The sequence below is a fragment of the Aotus nancymaae genome, unplaced genomic scaffold (genome assembly GCF_030222135.1).
Source record: "Aotus nancymaae isolate 86718 unplaced genomic scaffold, 86718_ANA_hifiasm-v0.15.2.pri h1tg000062l, whole genome shotgun sequence".
In the NCBI taxonomy this organism is placed as follows: domain Eukaryota; kingdom Metazoa; phylum Chordata; class Mammalia; order Primates; family Aotidae; genus Aotus; species Aotus nancymaae.
In genome coordinates, this window is record NW_026988476.1 from 4,445,455 (window position 1) to 4,466,771 (window position 21,317).

Genomic DNA, 21,317 nt, shown 5'->3' on the forward strand with positions numbered 1-21,317 from the left:
GATGATGCTACATCACTATACAAAGAACTCCTCAATCTTTTCCCTCAATCTTTTTTTTTGATGACTAGTTATGTATCACATTAGACAAATGGTATCATTTGTCTAACTACCCTTCCATTGACGATCATTTCCATTACTTCCAATTTTTTGGTACTGCAAACAAAGTTAACCTTACTCATAAATGATTTTCACAGATAAGAGTATGTCTATAATTTAACAGAATTGCTATTAAGAGTTATAAATATTTAAGTATTATAAATAATCTCTAGAAATAAAATTGTTGAATCAATGAGTACATATATTTGTAATTTCAATAAATATTGCCAAATTGCCAATCTATATCACCTGATATAATGTCCTTTGCTCATTTTTCTATTGGTTTCTTGGTCTTTTCCTTACTGACTAGGAATTATTGTGTAGCAATGAGTTGCCAGTATGTTTCTCAACTTGTCTGTTGACTTTTGACATGCTATTGTCATTTTGCATGCAGATATTTTTCAAAGCACAGTTGAATTTTCCAGTCTTTTATGACTGCTGTAATTTGTGCCATGTTTTAAAAGGTTTTCTTCAGCTATAAATTATAACAAAAAATCTTGTATGATTTCTTTTCATATTTTATGGTTTCACATGTTTATATTTAAAATCTCTGACCCACCCATCTGAGATTTATTTGGCAAGGTGCAATGTACAGCTCTAACTTTTAAAATTTATTTATTGTATGGCTGACTACCCTGTTGTCCAGACACCATTAATAAAAAAAAAAAATCCAGTTTTCCACCCCGCCATCCCCTGCCCCCCAGTTTGAAAAGAGTTCTTTATTATATACTAAATCCCTGTATGTATTTGGGTCTACTTCTTGATTTCCTATTCCATATCATTGCTTTATTCATGTGCCAGTGGAACCCAGATTTAATTTTTAATAACTACAATTAATTGTACTTCAATGTTTAAAACTTTATGTATCTCCCCAAAGTGACTTTTTCTTTGGGTCGGAGATTGGATAGAAATGAGGTTTTCTGTCTATGTCTTGCAACTTTGCTTACTTTCCCTTGCATAGCTCATGGCCAAATTTTTCTTAATCAACCAGGAAAATAAGTTTAGCCTGTACCATCTGAGTGGTAGAGTCAAATAAACAAAATAAGCGTGGGCTTATAGGGGATGACCGTAAGAATACTGTATTTCACGTTTCCAAATCCTATTGCATGACAGACTCACAAGGGACACCCTTTGATTTCTAAGACCACCACTTTAAAATCAAGTTATGTTTAATATACATTAATAAGTGTTTATTAAAAATGTTTAATAAACATTTACTACGTGGCAAGTTATTTTAGCTAGAACACTTTTGACTTCAAGCCATAAAAACCAGATTCAAACACCCTTAAACAATTTTTCAGAATTCATTGATTGGGATAACTGTAATTACCAAGGGGGAGAGGGTTGGGTAGGCAGGTTCAGTGGCCAGCCCAGTTATTACACATGCAGGCTCTTACCATCTTTCCGCTCTGCCACCCTCAGTCATCGGCTCCATTCGCAGGCTGCTCATGGCAAGATGGCTTCGGTACTTTCAGGTGTTCTTTTCAGACCTGACGACACCCTGGGAAAGAAGAGAAAGTGTCAGGTCTGTTTTTTGTTGCTATAAAGGAATACCTGAGGCTGGGTAATTTATAAAGAAAAAAGGTTTGTTTGGCTCCTGATTATGAGGGCCCAAGGCTGCTTCCACTCAAGGCGAAAGGTGAAGGGGAGCCTCCTTGTGCAGAGATCACACAGCAAGAGAGGAACCAAGTGAGGGAGCAGGAGGTGCCAGGCTCTTTTTAACCATGACCAACGCTGGGACCTAACAGAGTGAGAACTCACTCCACCCCCCACCTACCCCAACCCCAGGAGGGCATTAATCTATTTATGAGGGATCTGCCCCCACGACTCACACACTTCCCATCAGGCCCCAGCTCCCAACACTGTCGCACTGGGGATCGATTACATTTCAACATGGGATCTGGGGGGACAAGCATCCAAACTATAGTAGAAAGCATTTTTTCACTTCTTAGGAGCAAGAAAACATTTCTCAGAAGTCTCCCACGTCTTGTGGGCCAGAATTGGGTGACATGCCCATTCTTGACTCAATCACTGGCAAGGAAATATGATTGCTCTTAGATCAATCAGACCCACCCTTGGGCTGGGGAAGGGAAAGTTTCCCCTATGCACATGGCTGCTCGGAAGTGAGCGGATGTTGCTGAAAACCTGGATTCCAGTAGCAATGGAGGTGGCTGATGGATGCTGATAATGAGTCTGCCCAGTTTTCCTCTCTCATTCCCCTTCCTCACTGGTTTCCTTTGTTAAACAACTGTGTGTGCCCCTTAATATGTACTGAGTATCTGAGTGTATTCACTGCAAATTCACTTATTTAATAAATGCTTATTGAACTCCTACCATCTGCCCAATACTATGCAAGGAGCTGAGAACTAGAAGAAGGAAAAATGTGGCTCCTGATTTCAATGAGTTAATGAGAGAAGCAGAAAATTAAGGAATTCCATAGTATAGTGATGAGTGTTTCATACTTATAGGAGTGCTATGGGGTTCTAAAGAATGAGCAACTTCTTGAAGGAGGGCAGAACAAATGGGGAATATTCTAAGTGAGCTTTTACAGATGAGTAGGTAAACAAGGAGGAAGGACATCCCAGGCAGGGGAAATAGCTTGCACAAAGGACTGAGAGGGCATTGGCATGGCATACTCAGGTTCCTGTAAGTTTCTTGTATTTCAACCTATAGGATTAACATGGTGGTAAGTGCTGTTTTACTCAGGGCATGATGGTACCAGGGTCAGGGGCTCCCGGCCTGGCTAAGAACCTCAGCTTGTACTGTTTAAGAGACATCAGTGGACACCATCCCTGAGAAGTTCTGACAGCAGTTAGAGTTAATTGTAGCATTTAGTCACAAATACCAGATTTGTCACAAACACCAGTCAACTTTCTGAGATCATAGACCAGATTTCAAAGACCCTGAAATCTTTCTTTCACCTCACAATTGAGCTTCTTGCAAAAGTAATCTACACTTACAATCTTCTTCATCTCCATTTAGTCCTCGTTGATAGCATAGTGGTTGTTCCTGCTACGGTCACCAGTGGCCTCAATGATTGCAAGACACAAAACAGAACAAACGACCACCAACAGGGAGAAAGACTCTTCTGCCCTCTACATTCTACCTTCTAACCACACTCAACTATTTACAATTCATTAAGAACATTAATAGCTTTGAAGGCCCCAGATACGGAGAATAGTATGGTGTCATTCTCCCACTTCAGTAAAAGTAAAACAATCCTAAATCATAACTTGTCCTATAAGAACTTCAATTTTATTTTAAATTCAAATTCTTTCAAAAAAATACCTCTCTGTCTCTCCTCTTCCTCTCTGAGTGCCAATGCTCTGTTGGTTGTTTAAGCACATGTCTGATCCACCAATTGAGTAACCAGCAATGAACACATTGGTGCCTTGTTTATTGTGGGTTGAGTAATATCTCCCCAAAAGATATGTCTTCCCAGAAACTCAGAATGTGATCTTATTTGGAATAAGGGTCTTTACAGATTAATTAAGGTAAGGATTTTTAGATGAGATTGTCCTGGATTAGGGTGGGCCCTAACTGCAACGATAAGCGTTCCTTATAAGAAACAGAAGAGGAACATACAGAGACATGTGGAGAAAGGCTGTGAGAGACTGAAGCAATGTGTCTATAAGGCAAGGAACACCAGGATTGCCGAGAGCCATCAGAAAGCTAGGAGACCAGCATGGTGCAGTCTCTCCTCACAGCCTCAGAGAGAATCAACCCTGCTGCCACCTTAAGCTTGGATTCTTGTCTCCAGAACTGTGAGAAAACATATTTCTATTGTCTTAAGCCACCACATTTATGGTTATGTATTACAGCAGTCCTGGGAAACTATCTGTGGGAGCCATCCTTTGGTATCTGTGGGAGTTTACTTCCAGGACGCCCACGAATACCAAAATCTATGGATGCTCAAGTCCCTGATATAAAGTGCCATAGCATTTGCATATAATCTATGCACATCCTCCTATGCACTTTAAATTATCTCTAGATTGTATATAATACCTGGTACAATGTAAATACTATGTAAATAGTCGTATTCGGTATTGTTTAGGGAATAATGACAAGAAATAAATCTGTAAATGTTCACTACAGACACAACTATTACAGGCCTAACTGCAGTTTCAAGCCTAGGTTGGCGGAATTGTGGATGCAGAACCTGCAGATAGAAAGGCTGACTGCACATTGTCCTATAACATTTCGAATTAAAAACAGAACTTTTGCTTATAAGAAAAACTATTCACTCTACTTGTCTCAGGAAGAGAGGGATTTATTTTAAAGAATGATAACCTCACAGGACACAAAGATAAAGAGCATGGGGAGTTATTGCCATCAAGGGGAGCTGACCCTCCAAGTCCACCACCTTCGCCCTGTCATCCTCTCTCCTGGTTGTTTCCTTTGCTTTTACATACTCTCTGGGAATACATGGCTCATCAAGTGCCTTCAGTCCCAAGTCTCTGTAAACTTTAAGCTCACTCCCCGCCTGTAACTAACTTCATCTGTCAGATATCAATTACAAATTTTACAGCAAGAAACTGGATTGTCTTGAGTGACCCAAGGGTTGAACCTCTGATCAACCACTGGAGGCCCGTCTCTGGCCAGTTATAGCATAGGAGAGGTGGAGTCCTTCGGTTCAGAGAACTGCCCCTTCCATGGACTACGGAGGATTCCCCAGCGAAGGATACAGGAAAGCGGGCAAAGCTTGGTCTCTCGGGTGCCATCTGGTCATTTGTCTGCCTCCCTCACTAGATTGTAAACCACCTGAGGGCAAGAAATTCATATTGTGTTGTCCATCATAGTCTCCAATGAGTATAGGTCCTGGTGCCTGAGACACAGTAGATACTCAAGATAAGTTTGTTTAATAACAAATAGTTAGTTGAGTCTTATAGAATTGTGTCTACTAAAGAGATTTAAAAAAAAAGGTAAAGGCTTATAGTGCTTGCTCTATTCTTTCTTTACAAAATGGTAATTTTAAAGTTAGCTTCTTCCCATTAGTTTGCTCTTATAAATAGCAAAGAAGTTGTTATCTCTATGTATTTGATAAAATGGTGCTCACAGATCGGCACAACTCCCCTCGGTCCATGCCGAGTGTATCTAAGGTAAGCTGCTCCCTGACCCACACTCTCTCTGTTGATGTCCAAACCCCATAATCTTTTGGCTTCCACTAAGATCCTCCTTGACAGAGAGCTCAGGCAAAGATGTCATTGGGCCATCTTTCGCCTCTAGATATGGGTTTTCTCTTCTTCCCTTTAAAAAAAAAAATAGATTATTTTTTCCCTAGAGAAGATCTTATGACAAAAGCAATCTGATGGGAAAATCCAATGGAAGCTTCTTCAGGAGCCTGCTTAGCTTTCCAGCACATTTCCCTTTGCGTTGGCTATAGCTGGTTTGTAGAAGCTCATTCTTAATAGCCTCTCATCTGAGTCTAACCTTGCCCAGTACACAGGGCTGTGCCAAGACCAGTTGGAGATCAGAAATTAAAAAGGACTAGATGTATACATAATCTATGCCATCAAACAGCTCAGAGTGTGGGGAACCCTGCTGGGCCACTACCCAGAGTGGGCCCAGGAATCATCAGTACCTCATCGGTGTGAGATTTGCAAACTAAAAGGGTTAGAGCTCAAGAAACTACACTTCTCAGTCTGGTGTGGAAAAGATGCTCATTACAGTATCAGAAAGACAGACTTAGCCATGGGCAAGGGAGGAGAGATGCAAGAAGATTCCTAAAACCATTCTCTTTCTTCCAAGTCAGGCATCCCCCTTGGTTCATCTGAAGGCTGTAATCCCCCAAAGTTGTCATTAAAGCAGCCCCAAGGGAGAAAAATTAGGAAGGGAACAAGTATTACATTATGCCCTGAAAGGCATGGACATCATAATTTCTCCTATGATGAATTAGAATGATAATGTCTGTCTCTAAACTACAGCTATTTCCAAATTTAAATATTAATCACCTCTTCTCTCCCTCGTATGCAGCAGCAATGGAGGCCAGGTGCTGCCAAAGGGTTGTGAAATGGTAGACCCTCAGGCAAAGGTGAAATATTATTGTCACACACACTCATTCCTGCATAGTCACATACACATAGAGCACATACACATTTATTATCTGCATTTGTCCAGAGAGACAAATGGCCCAATTGCCAGCAACCCGTGCCTCAGTCCAGTTCCCTGCTGGCTGCATTCCCAGAGAGCCAAAGTCCCTGTCCAGTATTAGCCATGTGCTCGCTTCCTCCAGCATTCCCATCCCCACTTCACCGAGGTGGCTAAGACAGTCTGCAATCACCTGCATAGGGATGAGGGATGACGGCCACGGTCCCCATTATGTACTCAATAGCTGTGAATTAGTAGACAAATGTATGAATGAATGGGACCACTGGGCAGTTTGACTATCATTCGGGCAGAGTCCACACACTCCGTCTTAAGACCTTGGCTGCCCACAGAAAAAGCCTCAGACAGAGGTGACCCCGATGAAACATGGGATCTCTCCTCACTGGGAAATTACCCTCCCACCCTCACCTATCCCTTTCTTTGTCATCCCTCACCCTGGTGAATGCCCCAGCCAGCCCAGGCAGTGTCACACCCCCTCCAGCTCCCTTCCTAGTCATTCATTCACTCATTCAACAAACACTTACAGGCAGCTACTGTGTGTCAGCCACTGTGCCAGCCCTGGAGATACAGGAATGCCAAACAGCCTGCTTGTCAGGCCCTGCTGGGAAGAGGGTGGGAGCTGTCCCCATCCTCTTATTCCAGGCATGCCCCACACAAAACCATCTCTTCAGAGAACCATGGCACCTCCATTTCTTCCTTCTGAACCGTCACCCTGGTGCAGAAGCAGTGGCTCAGAAAATCTGGCCTTTCACTTGCATTATAGGATTTTTTTTAAAGCAGCAGCAGTTGCAGCAGCCTTACCTTCCAAGAAGACTTTGGCTCAGGCTAATATTTACATGTATTTGCATTTCCTTTGTACACATGGATGGGAAGCTGGTGAAGAGTTTTGCCAGGGAATGAAAATGCTTTCTGGGCCAGTCCTCAAAGTACTATCGCAATTGCCAATTTGAAACCAAGAAACAACTTGTTTAGCTCATATCTAGGTAAAACCTGGGGTTACTCCCACCCTGGTTCCTCTTCTCCACAGCCACATGGCTCCTTGGCTGGCTTGCGTATCTGTTCAAGTTAAGTGGGGGCAAGCTATATTTTGTCCTGGTCTTCCATGCACTGGAAATTTTCTTTCTCCTCTTAATTCTTCAGGTTTTGGTCATTTTTAGAGAGCTCTATGGGCACCCTCTGGTGGCTGGCTGAAAATTTCATCCGCAAAAATTTCAGTTTCATAGGATTAGCTGTATTTTGTAGTCAGTCTCTTCGGTTGGATGTTGGAAATTGTCAATTTATTTGCTGGAATTGGTACCACTCCTTTCATCACATGATATATGAGATTGAGACTGAACAGTCACTTTGACCTCTCAGGAGGAATGGTATCTTCTAGAAAGGACAGAGCTGAGAAACCGAGTTTCTCAATGGGTTGCAGTTTTTCCAGGTCAGCCTGAGTGAGCAGGCTCAGGGCTACCCTTCTCTGGGCTCGTAAAGGACTCATAGGACTCATTTCTGAAGGCAAACCCATCGCACGCCTGGAGCAGGCCAGGCTCCCTGGATAGTTGCTAAGGTAGAACTATGCCAATAGCCTCCCCTTTTTCCGAAAAACAAAACAAAACTAAGTTAGGCCAAATAAAAATCTAACAGAAGGGAGTTGGGTAAAAAGGAATGAAAGCATCTGGGAGAAGGGGAGGTTTTGCAGGCCTAACACATGACCTTCCTTCTAGAGTCCTGCTCTAATACCGGCCGGCCCAAGGGGCAACCATTCCTGAGAATCTTTCTGGTCTCTAGAGAAGCACTGGGACAGGTTGGGGGATAGGAAGGGAGAGAGGAAGGAGGAGAGGCCCCGGGAAGGAGAACCATCCACTTGAGGAGGGAGCCCCCGACTTGCTCTCTCCACAGCCCCCCAGGCCCTGAAATCAGGGGTTCTGATGAGCATGACTGTTCTGTCAACACAGTGAACACCATCACCTGCTTTTACCTAGCTCCCTCTTTACGGATTTAGTCTCAGGAGACTTTCCAGTGTGTTGATGTTGCCTTCATTTTGCAAAAAGAGGCCTAAGGAGGTTAAGCACTAGAGACTTCACCCAGCCCGCCAGTGCCAGGCCCACGATTGGAGTTCTCTGTCCTGCCCACGGTTCTCCGGAAGATCTACCTGCAGCTGCTGCGGCTCAGCCCCACCCCACTCCTGCACTTTGTCTATGAGAGCAAGCCAAGCTCCAACAGGCAAATCGTGATGAGGCCTCTGTGGGGCGAGATCTTAAGGAAGGGTACCCTTGAGTCACAGGGGAGTCGCAGTGTCCCAAGTGGGTTTCAGAAGCTGAAAAGACAACAAGATTGGCTCAGATTTCAGACTCTGAAGTTTATGCCTTAGGCATATCATTTAGTTGGAAAAAAGGAGGCACTGTCTACCAGGAGCAGCCTTCTTTATTGATACCATTTTTCTTGCGCTTGCTTTCACAGCAAAGCCCCAGGGCAGAAGGGAAGCCCCATTTCCAGTGAGCCATCAGTCACCCCATAATGTCGGTGCACTGCCAGGCTGGATCTGAGAGTGCCACTGGGGAGACAATGTCTTTGGTGGGCAGCCTAGAAGCTAAGGTGTGATTGGGGCAGAGCACAAAACAGACACCAGTGTGATCACACCTGTGGAAATGGACCAAACTTCACCACCCACAGCGCCATCAGACAAGAGACAGGGCGGTCCTGAGATCTGTTGAATATGAACTGGGCAGAGCTCTGTCACAAGCACATGAGGTTCCCCCTCTTGTCTCTGCTTCCAGCAGAAGGAAAATATTATTGCATGGTTATTATATGCCACACAATCACACCAAGAAGTACAAGGCATTGTGCTATTTGCAGCTAACAGAGTGCTTGCTAAATATAGGTGCCATTCTAAACCCTTTACATAGATTAACTCATTAATCTCTATGATGACCAAAATGAAGGAGGTATGCTATTACCCCCATAAAAGAGGACAATGAGACAGAGAAACTCACTTCCCTCACATCATGCACGTAGTAAGTGGTGGAGCCAGGATTCAACCCTGGCCATCTGGCTCCAGAGCCTGTGCTCTTAGACACTTCACCCTGCTGTTTCTCTAAGTATGTAGTATAAGCTCATGTACCCTTAAAAGCTGCACATAGTATGCACTATTATTATCACCATTTTACTGATAAGAAAACTTAAGTCATAGAGGAATTAAAATGATACAGCTGCCAACAGGCAGAGCCAGAATTTGAATCCAAGTAGCTGGACTCCTGAATCCCAGCTCTAATCATGGTACTCTACCACCTCCCTTTAACAGGGCAGTTTTCCAAAGCTCTCACTAGGTTCAACAAAATTCCTGCTGGACATTGGGGAGCACCACACTGGCTTTGTGAATGGCCCCAGAGCCCAGGGAGTGGCCTACCTGCCCTCCTAGAAGCAGATTGAAGGGGCTTCTCCCTCTCTGCTACTGTTCCAGGGATCCCTTCAGGTGCTAGTGGATTCATTGCCACCAGCCTCTGACAAGCAAGGCAACACCAGTCTTGATTCTGCCCAGGTCACCTGAGTTTGTCTATCTGGAGCTTCTAGCCCCAGGAAAGGGTCCCTTTTCCTTAGCTAGATTATTCCAATTTCCTTAGAAATACAAGTATTTGTTTTATGGGGCATAAAGGCAGAACCTGATCTTCTACTGTGTATCAGGCCCCCAGGGATCCCCCTAGACTGCTCAGGAAATTGGGGAGTATAAGGCCCAGGCTGGCATTCATAGGGGATTATCCCATCTGACAGCTTACTTCTTTAAGAAATGGCTTTGGTAAATTTTTCTCCTTTCTGCCTTATTGATCACACACTTGGAGGCCTTGTAAAATAGGCTGTGGCCTTTGTCTTTGAACTTTTCTGTTCTTGCTCTATTGGGCTGTTGGGCAGTTGAGCTTTACTAACTGGGTTCAACTCCAGGAGACCAGCTTCAAAGTGCCTGGTGCTTATTCCACATGACTTCATTCATCCCTCGGGATCTCCCCTTCACACTTCTGTAACCTGGCATGTCCCAGGGGCTTGGCCTATAAGGACAGCATCAATAGCTTCCTTGTCCTCTGGTTCTGGTTGGGTTCACCCACTGGAAGTTACTAGTACTAGTAAATAAGTAGTCAGGAGGAGAGAGGGGCCAGGCTGTTTGTCCTCCTGGCTTCCTTCTTGCCACAGTATAGGTTATCTGTGTCCCTTTACTGAGGTCACAACTCCTATATTCCAGCATCCATTGGTAGGCAACAATCTACCTCCAATACTTAACAGTTTAAAACAACAATGATCACTTATTTTATTGATGAACCTACTCTTTGGGCAGGGTTTGGTGGGGAGACTCATCTCCGCTCCACATGGCAGCTTGATTGGAGCTGGAGAATCCACATCCGAGATGCCTTATGCACATGACCAGCCAGTTGATGCTGATTGCAACCAGCATCAACTGGGAGCTTCGTCAAGGCTCTTAGCAGAGGCAAGTGAAGAGGAACAAAGGTTGTATTTTTGACACTGCCAAAGACAAAATTCTCTGGATTCTTATCTGGAACGCTGATAATTATGGTGTCTGTCACATACTTAATCAGCAGAGCCAGGAAAGGCAGCACTCAACTACTTCCGAAGCACTTTTTCAATTTCTCACACTTCCAGAACTTCTTTTCATTCATTAATTAATCAATTAAAAATGCTTATTTGAATACCCACTATAGGTGGCAGGTACTGTATGAAGTACTGGGAATCAATGATGAGCAAAAGCAGACACGGATTGGAAAATATAGACATTAATCAAAGAATCCCACAAACAAAAGTGAAAGTACAAATCGTGATATGAGTTACCTGGTATTATGAGTGTGTATAACAAAGAGAATTGTCATCATCACAGAGGTCAATGATAGGTGGCTGGCTGTCACCCTTAAGTCCCACTGATGTTCCCACCCTTTACCAAGCTCATCCCTACCCTGGGATAACCATGAAGCATTGAAATAAAAGTGTGAGTCCCTGTGTTTGTAGCCCCAAGCAGCTCAGTGGTAAGGACTTCTACCTGCAGCAGTCCAACCCACCCACCCTACAGGACATCAGAAGCTGGACACCACCCCCATTAATAGGAGAGGTCTGGAGTGTGTCTTGTTAGGAGGCCTCTTGTAAAGCAGCGTGAACCTTGTTTCCAAGTGGCATGGTCAGGTCTCCTATGACACCCACCTGCCCCAGGACTCTCCACCAGCTCATGTGCTGCTTCCCAGGGAGACACAGGAGCCATCCATGCTGGGGCAGTTCCCACCCCATTTACCAGGATGCTTCAATGACGTGTTGTAGGAGATGCATCTGGCTCGGCTGTTCTTAATTCCAGGTGTTTAGAGAGCTGGTCTTTGTGCCTTCCCTTAGTCCCTGTGTTACAGGATTCTATCAGACCTTCTCTACCCATGTCGTTGGCACTATCCTGATACTTATTCTTAGTTGCTTCTCCGAAATGCTGGTTTTGCCATTTATCAGCTATGTGTATTTGGGCAATATATTAAATCAACCTCCGTTTCTTCATCTACAAAAAAAGGGATGATAATTTCCGCCTTCTAAGAATAAATAACAACCACCCTAGTACAGTGCCAGGAGCCCAGAAAGTGCTTCACAAAGGTCAGTTTTCTTTTTGTTACTACAAATCTATGACCTAAAACCTCAAGTCTATACTCAGTCATCTGCCCCAAGACAAAAGCAAAAGTGCAGATAATGTAACAACATGGTCCATTTGCTGAAATAGAACATTCCAGACTGCATCCTGAACCATCTGGAGGCAGAGAAGCCAGACCCACAGAGAGCACCAAGGATGGGGCTGAGTTACACTTTCACATGCAGTACACTTTTGAGGAGTGGGAGAGGGGCTTTTCCAGGCCTAAGGGAGTCTTTAGGTCCAGAGTATGGGTATTAGAAAGGTTCCAAATAAAGAGATGGCCGACTGCCCTAACATACTGCACTGACCTGGCTCGCCCCCAGCCCTATTCTGAGGCCAGAGGAGGAAGCAGCAACTGACAGGACTCTATACTCTCCTGGATAGAACAAGCTCTTCTATGAAAGCTTCTGATGTCACCAGCAATCCCAACAAATGAATCTTGATGACTCTTCGAAGCAGAATAGTGAATTTAACAGACTCCGTCTGCCCGGATTGGAACGAGGCGGTGAGACAAACCTACACGGAGATTCAGCACAGCGGTACAAGCCTCCAGAGCGTCTGCATAAATGCATGCAATTCTGCACGCCCAGAGGACAAGGCTGCTTCTCCTTGGGTGACCTTGCTGGCAGCAGTGGCTTTGTTAGTGTGTGGACTTTCATCATATTCAAAAGATTCTACATTTAAAAGGAGTTAAGCTGGAGAAAAAGGAATTAGGAAAGGTCTATTGGGGTAGCATATGCCTTCAACTGAATTGTCACCCCAGGCCTTTTTCTCATATACAAGCTTCTCCAAAAGCAAGGGTTTATCACAATAATAGCAATAATGATCACCCTTTACTGAGAGCTGACCATGTACCTGGACTCCACTGAGCACTTCACATGAGTTGTTTAGTCAATCCTCACAACCACTCCACAAACACTGTTACCTCCATTTTATAAATAAGGAAACTGAGGCACAGACTGCAAATCACCAGCCTTGGGTCACAATAGTTAATAAGTGGAAAAGCTGCAGTTCTCAGTTTGTGAAGAGCAGGGAAGAAAAGCACAGCGTCTTAGAATTAGAGTCCCCTCAGGATAAGTAAGGGCTTTTAAGTTACAGGCTCTGAGGAACAGAAAGGATCTTGAAGGTGACCCAGTCATTCACTCCCGGCTTCTGTTTCCCCTGTTCACCAGGGGCTGGAAGAACGCATCCCTGGGCCCTCAGTGAAACATCACCTCTTCCCCAGAAGTATTTGGCACACACTGTAAACTATGCCAGAGAGAATTAGGGAACTTCTCTTATCCCACTTCTTACTCAAGCTCAGAGCCAGGGCTGCCTTTATGAGATGGGAACAGCGAGCCACATATGGCCCCTTATTCTGTTGTTGTCTGAAATTCTTAGTTTCTTTAAAATAAGGAGCCCTGCATTTTCATTTTGCAGTGAGTCCCACAAATCACCTGGGTGGTCCTGAACTCGATCTTTAGGGCCAGGGCACAGGGAGGCGGCCAGAAATCTCAACTGTCCATGTCTTTGCCTTGTAGACTCTTCTAAGCAGTGTGTTGCCCGCTTAGAACACTGCACAGGATGGAGCCCCTAAGAGCACTGACAAGCCCCTTTTTCAGCAAAGGCAGATGAAACAGTTATTTGAAATTTGTCAGTATAGAAGTTCACTGGTAAGTGTGTCTTTTTCAAAAAATTAACTGTATAGCACCTGGTACCAACTACTAAAACTGGCCACTACACAACCCAGGTTTTACTCCTGTTCATGAAAATCACAAAGAGATTGCTACCCTTTCTTTATCATGGCTGAGCTCAGGAATGTTAAGTGCCCAATCATTCCAATTATCACATTTTGCTGCGATTTCCACAGCAATACAGGGGATCATAAGGAAGAAAAGGAGCATTGTTTGCTGTCCAATTATGTGGAGCATGTAGGAACAGGATTGGACCTCCTGATAGCAAAAACACTTGTGTTTATCATACTCGATGCTTCAGGGCACGCTTTAGTTTACGGTATTTAAGGATCCAAATGCCTCAATAGAGAGCCACCAGCCTTAATATCAGCATTTGCTTTTGCCTAAAGACAGGAGGGAAAATTCAAGTAGAGAATCTGTGTTGGTAGAAAAGTGAGCTGCTCCAAATCTTAATTTCATGGCACTCGTATAGGTGATAGCAGCCCCCGTTGATGCAAAAGACTAAACTAAATAAAAATTAAGCAGGGTTTCCAAAGCTTAAGAGAGGAGCAAATTTTGGCATGTAGGTCTATTACACACACCTATTTTATCTCCTTGATCCAAAGACTAGAGATGGGGTCATCACAAACTGGGTTTGGTGCTGGAATAGCTGATCCAAGTGATGTTCATTCCAAAGCATCTTCACTCATTCATTCAGAAGGTCAGGTCAAAACGTGTGGTTACCTTGAATAGGCTAACAGTTTAGAATATCTTACACCAATATTCTTTTACTATTTGTTCAACATTTGTTTAGCAGAGGCGAGAAAAGCTTATTTTATAGTACTAAAAAATGAATTATGTCTTTGTTTATAACTCACGCATCAGCTATCCTCTCATCCTGTAAGTATTTTCAAAGCAAAACTCCACTTGTGTAAGTGAGCAATGTAATTTACTGACACATCTGAAATGGTGATATAGAAAGGTATTTATATTGAACAATAGACAGTATTTTACTTGAAAAATACCTTCTCCTAGACTTGTCTCTCCTATCAAATGGCTCTTCTTGGCCTTGCAGCTACCAAACATTCCCTGCCTCTATGTTTCTCTCTTTCCTCTTTCTTTTCACTTCCCACCCACTCCCCGCCCCACTGCTGCAGTTACTACCCATTTGAATGTTTTCCATCAACTACTGATGAGTATTTATTGTCTTTAATTATGAAGTCCTATTACTGAAGATGAAGATTTTGATTCGGCACCTATACATTAGCTAACATGTTTCAGAATGTTCATAGCAACACTTCTCGTAAAAGCATAAAAGTGGACACAAACCAAAGGCCCATCGACAGGATAAATGACGGTGTGTTCATTCTGCAGAGAATTACACAATAGTGAAAATGAATGACTTCAGTCAAAGGCAACAACATGGATGAATCAGAGGTGACATGATGCTGAAAGGCGAAAGCAAGTCTCAGAAGACCATGTACAGCATCATACTCTATTACTAAAGAACAAACACTATAAACACTGAGCTTTATGAAGGCACACACATAGAGAGGTGATAAACCTTTTACAAAGGAAGGGATAATAAAGACAAACTTCAGGTTAATGGTTCCAGAACGTGGAGGAGACAGCAGTATAGGACAGGAGAAGGACAACTCGCAGGTCGATTCACCTTATCATCAGTGTTCTCATCTTTGGGTTGTGAGAGGTTCAGCGGTGTCGATTATGTAATAAATACATCAGATAAAAGGGGCCCATATCTGAGCCAGGGATAAGCCAGAGAGTATAGTTAACCCAATTCTGGGCATCTAAAGAGAATTTTTTAAAATATTCATTGTGTGCTTGATAAAACTTCTAACAAGAAGAATTCATTCTTCTTTGAAGGCAGAAGTAGAACTATCTTTTTTTTTTTTTAAGACAAGGTCTCACTCTGTTGCCCAGGCTGGAATGCACTGACACAAAATTGACACAATCTCAGCTCACTACAAATTGTACCTCCCGGTTCAAGCAATCCGCCCACCTCAGCCTCCGGAGTGGCTGGGATTACAGACGCTCATCACTATACTCTGCTACTTTTTGTATTTTTTGTAGAGACAAGGTCTTGCCATGTTGCCCAGGCTGGTCTTGAACTCCTGGGCTCAAGCAATCTGCTCTTTTTGGCCTCCCAAGGTGCTGGAATTACAAGCATGAGCTACCACACCCAGCCACCAATCTTTATTTTCTATCAAATGTTCAAATTCTATATGATAAATAACATTAAAGTTGCCAAATGAAAACATCTATTGGCATTTTGCCAGTGACGTGGGTTATCTGTAAAAAACTGAAATTAACTGGCACTATATTCTTATTTTAGGTTAGCCTCCTGGGCAACTGCCAGAATGCCCCTCCACTGAACCAGACTGTGTTTGTTCATTCACACATTCCTTCCTTTATGTACTCAATTGACAGACATTTACAGATCATCTATGTACCTGGACTTGTGTTAGGTTCTAAGGCTATAAAGATGACTAAGAAAGAACGTCTGTCCTCAGGAGTTCATGGTACAGTTGGGGAAACACACATGGAGACAGAACTTGGCAGTATGGTAAACTCGAGAGCTATGAACGAAGAGCTAGGGGAGCCCAGAAGACGGCTAGAAGAAAAGAGGGAAGAAGGGAGAATCTTAGTTAAGTGCCACATATGCACAGATCTACTAGAAGTTCTACACGTGTTAACATGGGTTTAACTGTCACAACAACCCTATGAGGGAGATGCCATTGTCTCTGTTTTCCTGATGGGAAACTGAAGTCTAACTATGAAGTGGCCGACACTGATGAGATGGGGGCATTTCATCTAAGTCTTAACAGATGCCGAGTTTCTCAGGTGCAGCGGTGGGATGGGCAGTCCAGGCAGATGAAACAGATGTGGAGGTGTAGAACCACGAAGGAGTTTGTTAACATCAAAGGAGAAACATACAGGGGAGTTCTACACATTTACAGATATATAACCAAGGAAACCTATTTTCAAGGCTTGCTCCCCAGAACTCAAAAGGCTTTTCCAGAGATGAATTCCCCAGTACCACATGTGTGGGACACCAACAAATGCTCTAGGTAGACCCAAAGGCACCTCCAGGGAAAGAAAAATGTGTTTAAGGTAAACCTGCTCCTTTGTCCTCACCTTTTTATTATTTCTATTCTCTCAGTCACCTTCTTATCTTTGAGAGTCTTCCACGTATTAGTGGAATTAGTAGGTCATTGGTGAAAAGTGGCAGACTCTTGGTGAGCACGAGGGCTCATGGTGAGCACAGACTGGCAGCCCCAGGGTAAAGTGGGGACTACAGGTCCCGTACCACCCCTCCTCTCTGCCGTCTTTTCTATACCCACTCTCAACCTACACAGACACAGTCATCAAGACAACCTGCCTCCCCAAAGGCTCACATGCCCCAGAAAAGCCTGACTCTGACAGTCTCTCAGTGTAACTCAGAAGGGATGTTCCTCATCCCATAGTCACCCAGACCTCCTCCATCGCAGACTCAGGCCCCTGGGCTCACTTTGAAGTTGTTCCTGTAAACTAGATGGAAGATCTTCTCAGCTAGGTCACCTTTCTCTAGAATCTTCAGTGGAAGGGCCTCTTGGGATGTTTCCATGGGTTCTGGAAACAAAAGAAGCAGAGTTAGACCCTGCTGGGACTCTTTGGGCACTGGGGAATAAAACCCCCAAATGCTTGTAGGAGAAAGGGAGAGAAGAGAATGATGTGTAAAGAGCTAAAGGAAAAACTTTTGCTAACAGACACGTGGAGGTAAACAGCAGGCTTCCTCCTTTCTCTTCCAGAAATATGTTAGCTAATACTGCCTCCTCCTTTCTCTTCCAGAACTCTCCTGAAAGATCTCCTGGGATGTGCAGCATATGGATAGTGATAGTTAGTTGCTCCAATTTACTCCTTGCACAACCTCTTCTCCTATCTATAAGCAAGACTAATTCTTGAGTGATTTTGATTGGGAAACCAACTGTGATGATTTTAAAAATCACAAATCAAGCCTAACAAGGATGGCACTTTAAGAAAATATTTGAATATCTTCCAATGAGACCCACAAATTCTCTTCGTCATGTCATTTGTACTGAATGAGTGCTACCCCAGACTTCAAATACTTCAATGTGCCTTTCAAGTCACTTTCCTGTCTGCCTAAGCCCCTTGTTGAACCACTCTTGTTGAAATGGTTTGGCTGGGTCCCCACTCAAATCTCATCTTAAGTTGTAGCTTCCATAATTCCCACGTGTTGTGGGAGGGATGCAGTGGGAAATAACTGAATCAAAGGGGCAGTCTCCCCTATACTGTTCTAGTAGTAGTGATTAAGTTGCATGAGATCTGATGGTTTTTTAAAGACTTTCCACTTTCACTTGGCTCTCATTCTCTCTCTTACCTGCTGCCATGTAAGACATGCCTTTCGCCTTCCGCCATGATTATGAGGTTTCCCCAGACCTATGGAACTGTGAGTCCATTAAACCTCCTTTTCTTTATAATTTCCCTAGCCTCAGGTATCTCTTTCTCACCAGCATGAAAACAGACCAATACACTCATCTACGATTGTTACCAACCATGGCTGATTCCCCAGAACAGTGCCCATTGTCTCCATCCTCATGATCTAGTTGAAGGCACAAGAACACATAAACAGGGATTACAGCAAAAAGCAACAGTAACAAACACCTGTAAGATGAAACATGAATGTCTAAAGAGTATTGCAGATAGAAAGTGCTGGAGAGGCTGGGTGCAGTGGCTCACGCCTATAATCCCAGCACTTTGGGAGGCCGAAGGGGGTAGATCACGAGGTCAGGAGTTTGAGATCAGCCTGGCCAACATAGTGAAACCCGGTCTCTACTACAAATACAAAAATTAGCCCAGCATGGTGGCACTCGCCTCTAGTCCCAGATACTTAGGAGGCTAAAGCAGGAGAATTGCTTGAACCTGGGAGACAGAGGTTGCAGTGAGCCAAGATTGTACCACTGCATTCCAGCCTGGGCAACAGAGTGAGACTCTGTCTCAAAAAAAAAAAAAAAAGAAACTTCTGAAGAAAAAAGGAGAGAGGGAGGAAGGGAGGGGGACAAGGGCTGGAAAACTTCCTATTGGGTACTATGTTCACTATCTGGGTGACAGGATTAATAGAAGCCCAAACCTCAGCACCACACAATACCCTCTTATAACAAACCTGCACATGTATACCCTGAATTTAAAATAAAAATGGAATTTTTCTTCTTTTTGAGACAGAGTCTTGCTCTGTCGCCCAGACTGGAGTGCAGTGGGCTCACGGTAGCCTCTGCCTCCCAGGTTCAAGCGATTCTCCAGCCTTAGCCTCCTAAGTAGCTGGGCTACAGGTGTGTGTCACCATGCCTGGCTAATTTTTGTATTTTTAGTAGAGACCGGGTTTCACCATGTTGACCAGGATGGTCTCGATCTCCTGACCTCGTGATCCACCCACCTCGCCCCCGCAAAGTGCTGGGATTACAGGCGTGAGACACCATGCCTCACAAAAATGGAATTTTTTCTAAAAAGAGAGAAAGTGCTGGAGGAATCGAGAGGGGGCAGAAAACTTCCATCAGAGGCAAGCAGATCAGGAGAAGCATTAGAAGTAGAGGTGAGTAGCTAGACTCCTGAGGCACAAGGCAGGTCTGCCCAGGGGAAAGTGAATTTCTCTGTCCAAACTATCCAAAATAGAAGGCCTCAAGGCAGCGGTGTGCTATTAACAACTGGCTCTGATTTGTAGCCTTTGACAATTTCCATCATATAAATACTCCCTCCATGGCCAGTTTCAAGCTACCGACATGGTATCAGTGCACAAAATTGGCTGTCTGGAATAGGTACAAATTGGCTCAAGCAGATCACAGAGACAAAACTATCTACCTGAGACCCATTACATAGGTTTAACCCACTTTCATAAACCCCCATACAGTACTTTTCAAGATGGAGATGGGCTGACAGAGAATAAATCAGCTGTGTCAACACCTGATGTGCTGACTCCCTAAGCAGAAGAGTAGGAAAGTTGGCCAATTTTTCTGTATTACAGTTCCCTGAATATTGTTTGCAGTTCTCCAGCCCACCTCTTATCTTCATATTACCTTCTGTGAAGGAGAATGCAGCTTAGCAACCTCCGCTGAGCCTTCTGGGCTAAAGAGACTGTGCATCAGCCCAGCCTATGCAGCTGACACCATTGCTGAGCCTCCTCATAGCACCTCCCCAGCTTCTCAAGTTCACCGTTTCACACTGTGAATAGACGGTATAAGACCATCTGTGCTTCCAGGCAGGTCTTTGGACTTTCTATTCACAGTGCTGCGTGGTGATCTTGAGCCTATGGCCTGGAAGCTTAGACTAACATAATACCTAGAAGCAAAAATACTTTGAGACTCTCTGAACGCAACTAAAGCTTCCTTTATGCTGCACTGAAAAATTGGAAACACCAGAGAAGCAACAATTAGGGCTCCTGCATAGATCTCTCATAGAAAGTTTGGCTTTCCCTAGTGGCCCTTCAAACATTACCCCACTTCTTTTGCAGCCACTGTATGAAAAGGACACTACTGTATATGTCAGGCTGTAGCAACACATCAGGGCCTACATCAGCTGCCAGAGCAAGTAGGTGGTAGGAAGTGATTGAGTGGGGGTGGAAGAGGGCGGTGGGGCAGTGTCTAGACTACGGTCCTGTATAAGGGGATTTTTCTTCCATCCTGTGTGTCTCAGGGACAGAGCAGCTTCAGGTGCAGAGGAATGAAAGGGAGCATTTTTCCACACTTCCCCTTACCCTCTCTTCCAGTTGGAGATGTGTGTAGGTTTTCTCAGAGAACAAGATAAGCCAAAAATAAGAAGTGAAGAGCCAAAAATATGCCCTGAAAAAGTAATGTAAATAAATGTAGGAGTTCTTCTCCCCCCCTTTTCATCCAGATCCTGCTCTCAATTATTTTTTAATACCTTAGTTACGGACAATTGGAATGAAACATTCTAGGTAGCTATTCTGAGACACAGTAAATAAGTCCGTTTTATTATTTTGTGGAGTGGTCTGAACTATGCAATCATTCTCTTTCTTGGCCCCTGCCCTTTGGTAGCAAGTGAATTGAGTTAAATTAGTTATGAGACATTTTATTGTATCAGACCCCTCCTTGCTAAATACCTGACTGATTTCATTGTTTGCTCAGGCCATGAACCTAAAAACCTAACTGGCAGAAGGCAGTGTGTTCTTCTCCAGTGCACATCCATCCCACGGGAGGGGTTTCTGAGTGTATGCTACCGTTCTGAATGCCTGCCTATTGATCCTGATATTGCACCATTTTCCAATAAAGATCTTAATCACACAGACAAAATTAGCAGACATGCTGAGAAAGAGATGCAGATGGCTCCTCTGACTAGAAATGCCTGCAGGCAATCGCATACCATGTCAGGGAGGGGAAGAGGTTTCTACCGGGAGAGCTTATCATTCCTTAAATATTTATGTTTGTTTTCTCCGTTATGAAATTACCACATCCCTCTCAAGAATCCCACCAAATATGTCTATTGTCCAAGGGGATCTCTTTTTCTTCTGCTGTGGCTTTCCAGATAGTAAGTACGTAACTTTAAAACTCACCAAAAGTCTGGGGACTTTCTTTGGTTGCAGGAGAGAAGTGTGAATGCACCGATTTTTCTAACATTTCTCTTTTTCCTAACTGCACAGAGACACCACTCTGCATGCACTCATTCTTCCAGGAAGCACAGCTCAGAACAGTAGAGAACCCAATATGTAGCAAACCTTGGACTCGTCATTTGTAACTCCTTTCCTTCTGTTACTTACCATGAAATCTTAAGATTATAGAATCAGATAAATT